Raw genomic sequence first — 17,659 nt, 5'->3', positions numbered from 1 at the left:
AGTCACTACAACTGGACATTAAAAAGGAGTCCAAAAAAATGTAGTCCAGAGCAACGAGGGACACTGTGCCATGCAACACATTCCCCCGCAGTCCCATCAGTGGACCATTCAATGGATGCAAACCCAGACTATTCATACAGTTTTTCCATTAGTACCAAATTCCACTTACTGCCAGAAAGTGAGGTTTTTAGGGCTCTGACATCCCCTCCTCCCTCAAAACATACTGAATTGCAGTACCCCACAACTATTGCATGGCCCACACTGTTTATACCCATCCAATCAGTAATAAGATTGGTTCATAATTTCCAGAAAGGTGACTGACAGGCCAACTCCCTCATGCCAGTAAACATTACAAAGTAGTACTTGCAAATTCAAAGACCCAGTAGGGCATTCCCATTCCTTGGCTAATCGTCCTAGGGTAGCCTCTGGCATTTTTGTAAAATTGCTACCATAGTCATTTCTGCACATAGTTGTGAGTCCCCCTTTTGGTCTCCCCCGGTTGCCCTTAGTAGCCAGTTGGGAAATCACAGTGTACCCATCCTTAACCACAGGTTTCATCAACCATGTCTATTGGAGACAAATTAGGTCCAAGTTTCGTAACATGGACCCTTCAATGGGATTAGTAAGTAGTTGGTTGTAACCTCCGGTATTCCATGTAGCTAATCTGAGTTCTGGGGTTGCTAGAGTCTACGTGAGGATGTTGAAGGCCGAGGCAACCCATGATCATTTCAGCTGCCGATCACCCGCCCCTTTCAATCTCTCCATTTGGACTATCCTATCCCGTTTCGCCGAATTCATTGTGCAAGTTATCAATAGTGACTGTTTGGTGTTATATCGATGGTCATCTTTTACTTGAGTCACGGCCCCAATTGGGTACTTACCAATCTATATCAACATTACTAAGCAAAAACCCAATCTGTCTCAAAGTGAGAGCGTCCTTCCATACGAGCTCAAACACAACTCTGGATTCAAATCCAAGCACCACTATTTCTGTGCGTTCCACAAATTCCACATTCTTAATATCTCTAGTGAAAATTACACTCAAATTTACAATTTCTGAAAACACAGTACGCTGGAGCGGTTCAACACCAATCCTCCATCTTGGAAAAGTCTTCCTTCTCACATAAACATTCTCTGTCACACCCAACATTCTCTCTTGCGTCACCAGGTTCTACATCCATCCCAAGCACTATACAACACATTTCCCTTCCTTCCAGATCTCACCACAACACATCTCCCTTCTTCAAATAAAACAACCAACACACACACACCACACACACACCACACACACCACACACGCACCTCAAACACCTCACCTCACACATTCACCACTACCAATATCAGCGTGCACACGGAAATTAGATGGTGCAGCACCAGCTACTATACAAGAACACAGTCAAGTGGAAGCCATATGTCCATGCCCTCCTACAAAGCAAAAAAGCACCTTTAATCAAATAACACTCCTCCCTAGCACGCTACAGGATGTATATTCCGACATCAAGATTGTCAAAATCCACACCACACGCCTCTCATCTTTCACCTTTTTTTACAATAGGTGTAACTCTTATAATGCAGAGGATGCACGCCCTTTGTCTTCTGGGTTAAAAAAGCACATATAATCAACCCCTCTTCTGTGGCTACCTCAGAGTACTACTGATGGTAGTCAACCGCATACACACATCTTTTAAATGAGTGCTGCCGCTCTGCGTATACCGCAGCACTCCTTGAGGATCCACACTACAATTGGGGTATAAATCCACTGCCACACCAAGTTCCTGGTGCAGACATGCCCCCTGACTTCCCAAAACATGTCCATTCTAGAACATGTTAGGAATTCAAGAATAGTCTCTTTTCCTGAACTCTCACTGCTCAGTATGTCAAACTGTATCAACATGCAGCTGTAGACATTTCAAAACATTTTGCTAGGAGTCCATGGCTTCCTTGAAGTCCTTTACCTGAAATTCCTCAAACAGGTTAATCCTTTCTACATTGGTCAGCACATACACATTGCACAGAAGGCATACATACCCCTGGTCTACTCTGGCTGGCATAAATAAATAATGCACACCCACTCTCACTTGGTGCAAGGTATGCCTCCCTTTCTACACAGGTTAGCATCAGCCATGCACAACCACTCCCTACTAACAGATGAGGCATTTAACATATCTTGTTAAAAGTCCAAAGCTGAACGCCCTCTGGCAATTTACATTTTAACATAGAGCTAAAAATACTTTTAGCCCTGCACATAAAACTAAAGTAAATCTCCCCATTAATGTGCTCAAATACTGTCTCCTTAAACAGCAGCAACATCCTCACAATGGTTAATACCAGATCACACAAAATCACCAACCACAGACCGTCTCCTCGTACAAAATCGGGCACTAAATTCATTAAATGGCACACAGTATCACACAGCAATCCTCAATGCCATATGCGCATGGGAAATGGGTGAACAGTAACGCATCAACATTGTACTATTCCCTTTTTTTTTCTTTCAAAGCACTCTCAATAATGCATTGCGCACTGTACTGTCGCTCTGTACTGTTATCTGACCTTGCGCTAGCTGGTACAAGAAAAGCGCATTACACATTCATTTGAACCCACAGCACAGTCATAAATTAGCAGGCAATAAAGCATCAGCCTGTCACCCATAAAAGCAAGAAGGTAAAATACATGGCACCACTTACCAGACCTAAAGTAATTTAAAGTCACAATAGAAGAAAAAAAAAACACTGTTTCCAATGCTAGGACAAATTGTTATTTGCAACGCAGGAAGAACCGTGACAGCATGACCGGCTGAGAACACCCGTTTCCTCATGGGGCCAGAAATTTCACTTTGTACTACCTCGTTGTCTAGCGGTTCTGCACCCAGTTGCTGTTTACGTCCCTTGAATTCACATGCTGTACCGTATATTGCTTTATTTCAGTTACACGGTTACATTAAGATCTTACACAGCCACTGGCTCCCATCACCCAGGCAGGGGCTCTCCAACTGCCTTCTTCTAGGACCTTATCACCACACATTCTCCGTCACACCCAACATTCTCTTGCATCACCAGCTTCTACATCCATCCCAAGTACTATACAACACATCTCCATTCCTTCCAGATCTCACCACAGTTCACATGCTGTATAGTATGTTCCTTTCTGGCGCGTTATTCATTTCACCACACTAAGGTAACACACTTTTCCGTCACCCAAAAAACGCACACACCTCAACTCTCCACTTGTCGGTGTGATAAGTGAGTGGAAGCTGTCTTGCTCTCATGTCCACCAACCATTTCTCCATACTTCTACTACACACACTGTTATCAGTGAACAGTGGCTCTTTGCATGAGACACTCAGTCCCCTGGGGCTTGCAGCTTCTTCAGAAACTGGAATTACACAGGCCAATCTGTCCCCCCTTGTTAGGAAAGATTTCATTCTTTTGCAATTTTCCCTTCCATTTATGGTCCCCCAAACTTTTTGCTTTTGTTTTTGCTATCCTAACCTGATTTTTCCAGTGGAGACCAGCCTTCAGCTGAACTCCCCTGGGCTTTTGCTCACTTGTTATGAGTAAACTCATACTTCAGACTGTTTCCCCTGACTATGTTGCCATTTCTTGGTAACTTTTTAACAGTGCACAATGTACCTTACAGTACCGTATTGAGTTAAACCGCGTTTACCTCAAGACTGTGGCCAGGTCTGAAAATGGCCGAGCCACAAAGTGTTTTGTTCTGTCCCATGGCCATTTTGTCACTTGCCTTCACCCAGGTCGAGTAACCCGGGTTTTTCCTATTTGGGCATTCCAGCCTCCCGAGAAAACTGATCTCTTTCGCTGGCTTCTGAATGTCGTGTGTGTGTGTGTGTGTGTGTGTGTGTGTGTGTGTGTGTGTGTCTCCAGGAAGAGGACTGTAACTGTCTACTTCCAATCCACACTGCTGGTGCCAGGATGTCTGGAGTGCCTGAATGACTGAGACCATCGGCCGAGACTGGTCCACGTCTGGGATGCCTGCAAGAGAGCAGATCTTTTATTGGAAGTCCTTGATTTTGGCACAAAGCTAATCTTGGATACACGAAGGGTCTCTGCAGCCATTCCTGGTCGATCCTCTGTGTTCTCACCCAACTACAGAAGGAGCCAAGTCTCCTACACGAAGTAACTGACTCGTAATCCCGCCAGAGACGCTTTGGAAGGATTTGGCACCCTTTGCCCTCTGCAGCCCCCTCGCACCCCTGCTTTCTTCTTCGGTCCAGAAGGCCTGCCAAGGCGCTTCGCCCCTTTGGGGTAGTGGGAACAACTACTCTCAGCGCCCCCTGCTTACCCACCAAACGAACACCTTCAGAAGTGTTCCTGGGCCATCAAGTGAACTGTCTCCGGACATTGCTTGCTTTTGGTCCCGTGCATTCTCCTGCCATTTTTCACAGGCTTAGCTCATCTGGGTCCGGAATTGGGAGAGTGCGTAACGCGGCCCACATCCCTGATTTCCGCATCACTACCTGGTGGTGACGGTCACTATTGTTCGCCTGCTGTGATTCTCTCCTGAGAATTTAATGAAGCCAGCTGCACCAGAATCTTTTTTATAACTCCTTCATAACTCCTTCGGAAGCTGAGAAAAGGCAACTGTCTTGTCACGGACAATCATTCTACACTGCAGCCGCTGAGAGCCGGAACACCGCGAAACTGCAGGACTCGTACCTACTAGCTACCTCGACTAAACTGATTGTGGTTGTAGCTTGTAACTCAATTGCAGTAGGAAAAGCAATGTGTATATATACTGTATAGTTTAAAGGATTTGTGTGATCATTGTTTACTCCTTACCAAAGTTACTGGTGTCTATTTTTTCCGGCTGACAATAATTGTATAGATATTTTCTATGTACACTTGTCTAAGAGTAATTTGTGGTTCGTCGCTGGGTGTGCTCATTGTGGACTTCCGATCCCTCTCACCACTCCTGAGATTTAGTTTTGACCGCCTGCCTGCTACCTATATTAGTCTGGCTTTTTCATGAAGGTTTGCCTTTTTACTAAAATGAGGGTGGTCTCCTAAATTTCTGCCCTCCAGCTCAGAGTTTAGAAATCGATCTTAACGCCCATCATTCTTTCCTCTTCTTTTTACGAGTCTCTGTCTTAAGGATGCCTCTTTCTCCCAGTAACTAACAGCGATGACAACACACCAACACTTCCCCTCTTGGTCTTCTGGCTGTGCCCTCAGACTTCCCCCTTTCCACCTTCTTTGCCCTGGCTCATCTAGTGGGGCACTGTTTCCCTTCTACTTCACCTGGGGTGATGGGACTTACTTGTGGGGGCAGTGGTTCCTCTCTCTCTTCTTCTCCGCACCCCACGCAGCAGACTTGTCACCATCAACTTCTTCTTGCACGCAGGTCCTTTTCCTGGCCTCCCATAAAGACCAGCTTGTCGCCAGTGTAATAATGTAAGATCCTCAGGCTCGTAGGTAGGTTTCAGTACAGTTCCTTTATTCCAGGTACACTCGATTACATTACGATCTTAGAGAATAACCACTTTCTCCCATCGCCGATGCAGGGGCTCTCCAACTGCCTGCCCCTAGAACCTTATCACCACACATTCTCTCACTCACGCACAAACATTCTCTGTCACACCCAACATTCTCTCTTGCATCACCAGCTTTTACATCCATCCCAAGCACTATAGAACACCGTTCAAGAAATCCTAAAAATGAAGCCTAATAGTTAGATGAATGTTGCTCAGACTTTGGCCCATGTCTTTTAAAAATGTCTTGTTTGTATTAATGTGGTATTTGTTAATCTGTGGGGAAAAGTTGGACTTTTCCTCGCTGCCTTTTGCCCCCCTTCAGAACTGAATGAACTGGGTTGAAGATGTGGTCTTGGACTTGCATAGCTGTTTGTAGATAAATTGGGCCCCATTATCGTTTTAGGCGGCTACACAGGTGCTTTCCATTTCCTTTCTGTCATTGATGTTTTCATATGTGTAATCGCCCGTCGGTACATGAGATTTATGTAAGGACCTCAGAACAGGTGAAAAGTTCCTGTGTTCTAGACATATAACTGCTGTCCGCATGGTGCTTTGTGGGAGCACCCCCAGTGATCCCTTTAAACGCAACCATGCGGGCATCAACACTTAAGTCTTCTCTGTGTATGGTAGTTGCAGACTGTTTAGTAGAGATACAAGGTAGAGCACCGTTGTTTACCTCCTTCGGTGAGGACTCGCGACACTTCACCACTTGAGAAGTCGTAGCTGACACTGAAGTGATAATATTGGTTGCATCCTTAAAGATAGGAAATGACCACCGATTGTTAGCATACATTGGGAACGTGCCAGCATCAGCGACTCCATTGTGTTGTGTAGAACTTGATTTCATCGATGGTACAAGTATAAGTGGGGTAGGCTTTTAAGGTGTACCCTCCACCGCCATGTCATGGCTAATTCTCTCAGATTTCGAGCAACATACCTCCATTTCCTCTGTGTCTTCCTCAACTTCCAACACAGTCAGCCGGAGGTGAGTTATGAAGCACTTTGTCCACAACCACTTTGTGTGTGTGTGTGGGGGGGAGGGGGTGTTATCTTTTTATTTTTAGCCAGGAGTTCAGGGATAGTTAAATTAGGCGGAGGACAAGCAATAACCTTTGTTCAAGAGCTCTTTAGCCCTTTGCCCTTGTTCCGGTTCCTGGTTTGTTTCCCCCTTTTGCCCATCACATTCCCGTTTTGCTAATTTCCCTTGCAGTCTGGGGGGCGGGGGGCAAGAATGACCAAGGAGAGATTAGCAGTTGCCACAGCAGGTTGTTTAAGCTCAGCAATATTTGTGGCTGTTTTATTTACATCGGTAGCTTCATTTGCCTTTTGTACAATCTACTCCAACGCTTGTGACAAGTCCAACCTCACAATTACAGCAGATTCTTTAAACTTAGCAACATTTTTTGATCTCACAATTACCACAGCAGGTTCTTTAAACTTAGCAACATTTTTTAGCTATGTGTGCATCTGTGGTCCACCTGCTTCTTGTTCCTTCTGCGCCTCGACTTGTTATGGGTACGACCCAACAATGATGGGATCCTGACTTCTCAAATCAGGATAACCAACCTTGTATCCATGGAGTCCAGTTTAAATTGAATTGCATTCAAAGTGGTCGTGTGGGACCGCACTTCTTTTGTATTTGTATGTCCTCCTATAATCCGGCTAAGATTTAGAGAACCTAATTTGAGGCAACTACGACCTGTGCATGAGATTCACTTGTTGTAATATGTCGGAGCAAGGGACAAAAGGAGCTTCGTCCTTGATGTTGGCTGCAGTGTAGAGACGTAAGAAGTACTTGAGTCAGCGGCACTTTCGTCCTCTCCCTAGTCTTCATCAGTATCCGTGTAAAACAACGGAGAAAACGCACTGCGTTTTATAGTAACTTTTTCCTGGCGATCAGCCGCAACTAATATCTAGGTATCAGGTGTATGTGCAGGTTCCGTGAATCAGGAATTTTTCTTTCAAAAATATGGTTGCAGTCTTTTCTATTCAAGTTACTCACCAGGTCTAAAGCAGCGGCACATAAGCTGGTTGTGCCCCTGGGGCCCCCGTAGTTCTAGTAATCCCTTCAAAAGTTGCAGGAGGAGAAGTGGATAGGGGCATTTCAGTCACCATTTCCAGCATCTGTTCATGCTGCGATTTATTTGAGTGCTTAGACAGGCTCTGTAGGCCAAACATATAGAATTTCTCTTCGTGAAGTGTAGCCCAGCAATATACTATGTGTATGCTACGCCAATAAGGTTTTTAATCAAGTTACCTTTGACTTGTGTCCCACAGTGTATCACAGTAAACCGCTCCTGCTTCACTCCGCGCTAGAAGTGGATTAAGTAGCCAGCACAGAAAAGTCAAATCAGTAGCGCCACCTCCAGGCACCAGCAGGGGTAGTAGAAAGACTCACGCTCTGCAAGTGGTAAGGCAACACCACAGTAAACCACTCTTTCTCCACTCCGTGCTAGAAGTGGATTAAATAGCCAGCAAAGAAGAGTCAACCAATTCTTAATACAGTTCTTCGTGTACCAAAGGCACCCGTTGTGCAAGACACATCTGTCTCCGGTCTCGTGCAAATGATCGCGCTTTGTGACCACCACAAGAAAGAGAGCTGGTGTTCCACTCTCAACCTCCGTGACACCTCCTAACAAGGAGTGCAAGAAATGGTACACGCTAGGGAAGCGTATCACGACCTCTGCTGCCTACCTTACTTGCTTACTAGGATAGCAAACACCACCACCTTGCTTGCCAGCTACAGTAGCTCCCAGTGGGATGAGGTTTCACAACATCTGGACTCGGTACCGGAACCAGCACAATCCCACCTTTTAAAAAGATTGTTGCAGAGGGGAAACAAGTCTCTCAAAACATCCTGAAGAATGTCTTGAACTCTGCAGACACCCCAGGAATAGTCATTGCAGAGGGAACCCTCCTTAAGACATTCCTTGCTTAGAGACTCGGGATTTAAACCAGATACACAAGTATCCCTAATTAATATGCCAATCGAGGAGGATCTGCTCTTTGGCAAAGCTGTCGATGACCAGCTGGAGACAGCAAAGGAGCATGAGACCATAAAGACCCTTGGTCAGATTTCCAGCAAACCCTTCGTCCCGAAGGGGTGCGTTTAACGCACGCTGATATTTTTGGGTGGGCACGAGGCTCAGGAAAACGGGGTCAAGCCAGAGCAAGCATGTCTGGCGCCTCCTATAGTCCACACAATCCAATGTCCTATCAGTACCAGCATTGTGGGTTTCGACTGCGGGAAAGAACGAGGCAGGGCTGCAGCCTCTAGAGGCGCAGCAGCCCCTGCCGCCAAATGATGTGCTGATCCACGTTACCTCCCATGCGACCCCAGTCGGGGGTTGCATAGCAATCTTCGCCCAGCAATGGGCGGGAATAACGTCAGACCAGTGGGTCTTGGATAAAGTGGCCACGGGATACGAATGGCCATTGTCTCAGGAGGATAGCTCAGGGGCAACATGCTCGCCTTGGAAGCAAGACGACACGGAGCACACAGGTTCGATCCCCAGGTCCGTGCTTAGAAACCTCTGGGTATTAAGCGCGTTATAAATAATCATATATCATACGTGGTGGAGTTCCTCCAAATATCGGACCACATTGCAAAGGTTACATGTCCTCCGTACAACTCAACATTTTCAAGGAGGAGAACGGAATATTGTTACAGAAAGGAGCCATCAAGCTGGTGCTCTCATTGGAACATGATCAAGGTACTTATTCAATGTACTTCCTTGTTCCAAAGAAAGGTCTGTCAATGTGCCCAGTGCTGAACCTGTGCCATGCAAACACAAATGTCAAACCACAAAATTTCAGGATGACAACGTTGCAGGAAGTCATCCCACTATTAAAGATAGGGCATTACATGGCGACGTTAGACATGAAAGATGCATACTTTCATATTTCAATGTTGCCAGCGCACAAAAAATACCTCAGATTAAAACTGGTTGACGAGCACTACCAATTCAAAGTGCTACCATTCGACACTGCTCCAGCCCCCAAGGTATTCACAAAGGTCCTAGCAGTGGTGGCCATATACTTGCGAAGGCAGTCCATTCCAGTGTACCGTTAGTTAGACGACTGGCTAATTACCGGGGACTCACCAGAGGTGCCTTCAAAACACACAGCAAACAATCTGATGTTTCAATTCGACTTCTCCATAAACGAAAAGAAGTCAAGTCTAGTGCCCAGCCTAGTAAAGCAATTTCTGGGGGCACTAATCAAAACTGACGTCAGTCTAGCCTACCCCTCCATAGAGAGGGTACAAAACATGCTGTTTCAAACACCTCAGTATGTAGCCGGTCGTCAGGTGATGGTGCGCCTGCTGGGAATGATGGCTTCCTACATCTACTTAGAGCCTCACGCCAGACTGCTCATGCCTCCAATGCAAGAGTGGCTAGCGAAACAGTGGTCGCAAGCAAGCGGGTTGTCGAACGATATAGTGGTGGTTTCGAAACCTATAGTTCAATCTCTACAGTAGTGGAACAGACAATCTGCTAAAGGGACACCCTTTCCACACACCAGCGATCAAAGCCACTCTCACGACACACTCATCTGACTGGGTGGGGCGCTCACCTCAGGCATCGCACTGCTCATGGCCTATGGACACAGGCGCTAACTAGGAAGCACATCAACCTTTTGGAACTACTAGCGATTCTCAAAGCACTTCAAGCCTTCAAGACTCAGCCAGTGCACAAAACAGTCTCAGTCCTTACAGACAGTACTACAGCCATGTGTTATGAAGCAGTGGGGGTACACATTATCCAGGGCTATCCAAACTAGCCCAGAACATCCAACGGTGGACACTGCATCACATCAATTCTCTGGCAGACCTATTAAGTGGGAGTACAGTGCTACCCACAGAGCATGAATGACATCTAAACACAGACCTGGTAGACGGCGTCTTCTCAAACTGCGGGTTCCCAGAGACAGACATTTTTGTAACTATGGAAAATGCGCAATGCTAAGATTGTGTGTCCAGGTTTCCCCAGAAAGGATCCAAGGGTAACGCACTTCTGATGAACTGGTCAGGGAAATGTGCATAGGATTACCCCCCTGGCACCTCTTCTCAACAAAATAATCTGCAAGCTACACCAGGAACAAGTAACACTGATCCCCAATAGCTCCAATGTGGGTCCGCTAGACCTGGTTCTCACACCTACTGATGACCTTCCATGAAACTAACCTGCACACACAACCTGTTGACCCAGGATCATGGAACAACACTGCACCCGTGCCCTCAGAAGCTCAATTTAGCAGCTTGGCTCCTGTGTTGGTAGAGTTTGGTCACTTTAACCTAGACCAAAGGTGCATGGAAATACTCAAGGAAGCACGCAAACCTAACACCAAGGTACTGCTATTTTAACAAATGGAACCGCTTTGTATTATGGTGCAGAACACGGTCTCGCAATCCAACCAACTATTCTCCAACCAATATAGTCAACTACCTGCTCTACCGACTTGGCTCAGGATTAGTCTTTAACTCACTCAAAGTACACCTAGTGGCTGTCCCCACTTACACTACGTCTCGGAACAGAATTTTGTGGTGGAAGGTGGCAGTAGTTAAGGCTTTCATGAAGGGTATCACAAAACTAAACCCTCCCATCGCTATTCCTACTCCCGGCTGGGACCTCAATGTCATACTTACAAGGCTCATGGGTGGTGAGAGGGACGGGGGGGCAGGGGCCTCGAGCCTATGCAAGAGGCCAGCCTAAAGCATCTAAGATACAAGACGGCCTTCCTCATAGCCGTTACCTCTGGTTTAGTGAACTACAAGCTCTGTCAGTACAAGAACCTTTTTCATAGTTATACACAAAGACAAGTTGGTGATACGCACACATCTTTGCTTCTCACCAAAATGCCATGTCAATCGAACTGGAGCGGCCTGTGCTTTTTCAAAACCCTACAAACGCAGCAAAGAGTAGTCTACATACACTGGATGCACACACAGCTGTCATGGTCTACCTTCAAAAGACAAAGTCGATCAGGAAGACAGATCGCTTCTTTGTATCAATAGCTGCTGGAAGAGAAGGGGACCCTATCTCTAAAGCAGCAATTTCTAAATGGATTGTCAACTTCCAACTCTGTTTCTCTCTTGCCAAGAGAACATTGCCCTTTAAGCCTAGAGCACACTCAACTCGAGGCACTGGGGCAACTTTAGCCTTCATAGCAAACGTGCTTCTAGATGCCATTTGCAAGGCTGCCACTTGGAGTTCAGTACACACCTTCCCCCAACATTACAGTGTGAACACACATTCTAGGGGTGATAAACGGGCGGTACAAGCCGTGCTGAAGCATCTCTTTGCAGCGCTACCTTCGAATAATCCACCTCGTTCTGCTAGTACTGCTCGCTAATCTATGCAAAGCATGTGATTCTAAGCAGATCCACAAGCCTCAGGGATACATTACTCCCCGTAATCGTGTTTCTGATGCTTCTATCTTCTTAGATTCGCATGCGCCTACCCTTCCTCCCCTCTTGGAGTAGAAGGTGCTTGGAGAAAACAAGCATATATCTTTCACACCTCATAGTCTCTTCTTACACTTCACACTTACAACGTATACTCCCTCGTATCAGAAAAAAATAATCTGAGGGACCTCGACGCATGAGGAATCATGGGTACAGGGTATGGCACACTAGGGATGGTATTAGTCACACTTTGTCGACGTCCCTTTTCGAACTACAAAAAACTTCATCTGCAATGCTCTGCTGCTTCCACTAGATGTTGGCCTATGCAAAGCATGTGAATCTAAGCAGATACAAGCATCAGAAATACGATTACGTTGAGTAATGTGTCATATATAGAGCCTGTCGGTCATTTTCAGAGGTCCTCAAGTAAAAATTGGAAGGGGGTCACTGGCTTTATTGGGACATCAGCCATATGGATGGGCACTGACTCAAGCTGGTTTTTCTAGAGATTAAAAGGAGTGGTGTTACAACGCACCCTTGTTGAACACCTCTTGTGGATCAAAAGGGAATTAATAGCTCACCTTCTGAACCACATCTTATGGACATACTCCGAGGATAAGAAATTACCCTTAAATTATTCCCCAGATTGTCAGACATATTTGTACCATTTAGAACCACAGGACAATATAGACTGCATCCTATGCTTTGTCAAATGGATAACAATATCTGCAAGTCCATCTGAAGTTTAAAATTACCTACAATCAATATCCTCTTTGCTTTCTTTTTACGTTTTCAAAGAAGATGCGTAAGAATAAATGATCAGCCAAAGAATTCTATCTCTTGGTCCTTTAGCGACTTTATGAAAATTCACCAAACCTAGTGCTGGGCTTGATGGACATTTTTTTTTTTTTAATTATTGTCGTGTTTGATGGAACATCTTTACAACATATAATTTAAACAATACAATAAATCAAAACACTTCAAGCTTTACAAAACATATTTTTCAAACGATACAATACTAAAACAACACACGTGATATAAAAATCAATAAAAGAATCAGACAGACATGTCCAATATAAAAGAAAATTCAATTTTCACAATTCAAGTTTAGGCTTCCAAATAAATTATCACGCATTTGATATTAAAAGTTATGATAGTGATTAAGAGGAACATTATATTCCCTTTTCAAACTAGAGGCTATAACTAAATATCTTTACAACCATATTTTCATTTCTTCTTTTTCAGTCAACATATACCGTGCCTAGTCTTTTTACTATAATTTGAAGCAGACGTACCAGAGCAAGTACAACCGGCACCCTAAATCCCCACATACATTGAACCCACAAGGATTCATAGGCAACGCCAGTAGCTGAAAATATATATTTTCCAAGAAGTTTCACCCTCTCTGATTCCAAGGCTGTACAATATAATACAAGATGTTTCAGGGTTTCCTGAGCACCTGTCATGCATAATCTGCAATTCATGTCTATTTGTTCAATGTTTTTCTTCCAATTTTTCATGCGATCTTTAGTCAATACAAGGTTAAATCTAAATCGCATAAAAGAAATTCTCACCCATTTACTGGGTACTTGTGTAAGATATAAAAGAAGAGGTTGCTGTTTGTGGCGGAATTTCGCATATTCCGTATGATTGCTGTATTGTCCAATCTTATCAGCGGTGTTAGCCCAATCACACATGTAAAGTTTTTTTTTTACAATCTGAGGATATCGGATCAAATCTGATAGGTTCTGTGCAATCATAGACAGGGCATTAAGTAATTCGGCATTTGCCTTCTGCAAGGATATAGGAATACCTTTCATCACCATGGATTCTAGATCTTCATATAGTGAGTTTTTAACAGGATCTAACATTTTTCCAAAATTAGCAAGTCTCCGCCACAAGAGTTTAGATGCCAGAGAATTGAGTCCTAGCTCATGAATGATGATCGAATTAGGCATAGAAAGGGGCAAATGTAGCACCTTCTTCCAGATCAACCCCCCTGCAGTGCATTTAGTATCGGCCCAATTGAAAGTAAGCATAGGTCTAACCCATATAAAATGATTGATTCAACTATAAGTAGATAAAACTCAATAAGTGGATTAAGCGAAAATTCGCATAACTTACTGTGAATAATCTTCATCTGACCAATCAATGGCATTGCTTTTGAGATTGCCGCCTGCCATTTAGATATTGAGTCGGCGTTTGACAGATTATATCCCAGATAAATGAGTCCTGGCACCCGAGGAATCTCATTACTGTTTATGGCCCATTTAAATGATACCGCCTTTCTTTTGTTACTAAAGATAAGTATCTTTGATTTGCTTGGATTTACTGACAAATTCTGGGTTTCACAGAAGTTAAAAAACTGTTGTAGTTTATGTTGTAACCCAAAGGGGGTGCGATCTAGAAGAATTATCATCGGCAAATGCCATCCAATTTATGCATAGATCACCCAATTTCACTGGAAAGGAAACCATCTGACTCCAGAGCTCATCTATGTCAGCAAGGTATAAATTAAATAGGGTTGCGGCTAGATTACACCCTTGTTTGACCCCAATGAAGGTTTGTATATGATCAGTCAAACGACCAAAACAATCGATTGTTCCAACACCCTATATAGCTGGTGTTAGAGTGAAGCATAACAATCATTGCTATTATGTGATCCAAACCCAATTAAAAGAGAAATGAAAGTCCACGTTTACCAAACTCGTCTTTTCCTCTCTACCCACTTGAGGATACCCTAATTGACCTGAACAATCAAGAACTCCAAAATGTTCCTGTGCTTGCAAGAATTTTGAACTTGCTTGATAAAGGTCATGAGTATACAAATGGAGCGCTGCATGCATTAAGTAACTCTAACGCAGAAATTATGAACACCCTAAGTAGAATCGAAGGATTTATGATGTCACAGGAAAAATGTAATAACTTCTGGGCTTCACAACTGGACACTGTGAGGCAATTGGAACACCCTTTAGTTAGGCCTCCAATTTGTGATCAGGCTTCTCAAACTGAGGGGATCTACGTAGAAAAAAGAGGCATCTGAGGCACAATCGCAGCCTGTAACTAAGGACAAGCCTATACCTGTCTCTGAATATCTTGAAATTGCAAAATTACAACATGACAGGATACTGGTCCTTGAAAACATCGTAGTAGCAGCGAACATAGTACCCCCAGAGTTAATGGAAAAAGATAGTGTTAATCTCCCGATAGCAGTGAACATGGTCCTGGAAAAACCAGATAGTCCTTCAGCTATCACAGATCTGATTGACCTAAACATGGCCAATCTTTCAGTGACAGAAATTCCCTCATCGATGGAGGCAGAGGAAACAGCCACCGCAATCTATGTTTTTTATGTCAAGAAAGGCAAAAAAACAATATGCGAAAGCTCAAAAAAGAAAGGGACGAGTTAGTCTCCTCACTGCCCCTAGCTATTACGGAAAAAAAAAATAATAATTAAAAAAAAACTAAAATAGCCACCCCCTTTTCCACCAAAATGGGTGTTGCGCAAAGGCAATTGGACGATATGGGCATTGACACCTGACAACCGAATAAGGAGAGTCAGGTGTTCTTGGAGGAGAGCAAACCGCTGGCTGAGACCAAGTTGCCTCCTGCAAGTACCTCCTCTGAAAAGACATCCGAGAACTCTCCTATGCTAATACAAACACAATTACAGAGGTTTTTTGAGAAGATTGATAAAAAAATTACATCCATGTCGGTACATGTGATAAATGACTCTCCTGAATGTGTGGGGAATGATGTGGAGAAACGAGCAGGAAATGAAATTGTCATCCAAAAAAGTAATATAACAAGTGGGAATCAGCCCACCCCGTACAAATGTGAAGGGGTCTTTAGATCCAGTCTTGTCCAGATAATGTAGAGAAAGTGGGTAGGGCGGTCCAAAGGGAAGAAATACCATTAGAAATGAAACCTATAATAGGATGGTGGGCAGATTATAACTTGATTGATAAACCCAGTCTAAATCGAGCGGCGATAATGAAAATCTTCCATCAGATCCCAGCTTTACGTAATTTGGTCTCAAACGACATTGACTGGGTCAAATTACCATTCACATACAATCACCGAATGATTTGCAAACTACAATCTCCCATAATTGCATCTTTAATTTGGGCTCACTATAGAGACCTAGAGTTTTTGGGTTATAAGATATTTGACTTCCACTCAATGGAAGATGCGTCTGCCTTCATAGACTATCAAGATGTAGAGGAAAAATTAAATCAAAAAAATGAGCCAAGGGATACTCAACTGTCTGTTACATGAAAAAGTAAGCTCACAGGCTGAAGCTGTTGATCAAATAATAAAAAGCCTTGCATGGTTAGAGCCCCTAATGAAATCGATGATTAAAGAAAATCCTGTGGTTGACAACTCATAAAAAAATGTATTTATTATAAAATCTTGGAACTGTTGTGGTTATAAGAACTTAATGACTTGGTCGAGGACTAATTTATGTCTAAACAGGCCTGCGATTATTATTCTGTAGGAAACTATGGCCATTGCTGATATGCCCGTTCAAGGTTTTTCTTGCTTCTTTAGCCACGCACAAAAGGGGGGGCCTTGCAATTCTAGTCTCATTGGTTTTTGATGTGGTTATAAAGAAATTGTATGTTTCTGAAGAAATCTTGGCCATTGTCATATTGTCTCATAACTCCCAGAATACTCCGCTAGTAGTCTTATCTCTGTACTGGAACACGGTGAGGTCTACAGTTGATGGAATATTAGAAAAATTGAATGCTCTGTTAGAGGCGATTATGAATGAAATGCCGAACGCTGAAATTATTCTGGGTGGGGATTTTAACTCTTCCTTGTTGTACTGCCATGTTGAGTATGAACACTCAAATAATCAACTTGCTTTATCGTCTCATGAAAGAGGTCAATTGTGGGGTAATTTTTTTGATGACTGGAACATGCAAGTTATTCCGTTTGCAACAGATGGTCCTCAAACGACCTGGAAAAGAGGCCGCTATAAGTCTTCTATTGATTACATCGTTGTATCGACCTCTTTAGTCACGTCTCATGTGCATTGCACAATTGAAGAATCATCTCTGTGATCACTCTTGCTTGAGCTGTGCGACATTAGATTCTTGCAGCACAAACAGTCTCTGTAGCCAACATAGACATAGGAATTAATATACAGCTTAGCTGAAATCCAGGTAAGACCTTGCTTTAGAATTAGTGGCAAGAGAACCCCCATATAGCTTTATCGGACAATCTGGGCAGGTTCTCGAACTATAAAAAGATCAAGCGATAACTAAAGAAAGAAAAAAAAATGACAATGCCCCCCCCCTCCCTTCACATGGGTGGAAAGGCCAGCTGTATTCCTGCACCCAATTGTTAAACTGAACTTTTTGACCTAAACTACCCTTGCCCCCACTATTACCAGTCAGTCATTCTCGTGAGGGGAAGATTAAAATCTTAAATCTCTTTGTACAATTTAGCAGCCCTAGTCTTGAAATATTTTCAGTTTTAACCATCACTTATTAATTGCATTTAGAGCTTCATCTTGTGTCCGTTTCTGAATTGTGATTTTGTTTGCCGCTGATGAGAACTTAAAGATGGTTTAATATCCTTTGAAAAGCTCTTATGATATCTGCCAAGACTGAACATGGCAAGTACCTTACTTAAAATATTCAAAACAAGGGCAGGGTTCCTAAATAATAGTAACACACTGTCCTCATCCATGTTTTCATCTTTGGCTCACCCACGCAACCTGTTTTTCCATCAAAAGACTCGCACGCCACACTTTC

General features: G+C 43.7%; 1 protein-coding gene across 1 annotated transcript in view; it reads left to right on the top strand.

Moving 5' to 3' along the window:
- Positions 1 to 17,659, top strand: part of SMG1 (SMG1 nonsense mediated mRNA decay associated PI3K related kinase) — a 2,768,248-nt gene that overhangs the window by 1,347,402 nt on the left and 1,403,187 nt on the right. The window lies entirely within an intron of this gene.

This window comes from Ambystoma mexicanum, chromosome 2q, assembly GCF_040938575.1.
Source record: "Ambystoma mexicanum isolate Mex_15411 chromosome 2q, UKY_AmexF1_1, whole genome shotgun sequence".
NCBI lineage: Eukaryota > Metazoa > Chordata > Amphibia > Caudata > Ambystomatidae > Ambystoma > Ambystoma mexicanum.
The sequence above is the reverse complement of the archived record's forward strand: the minus strand, read 5'-3'. Positions and strand labels throughout refer to the sequence as shown.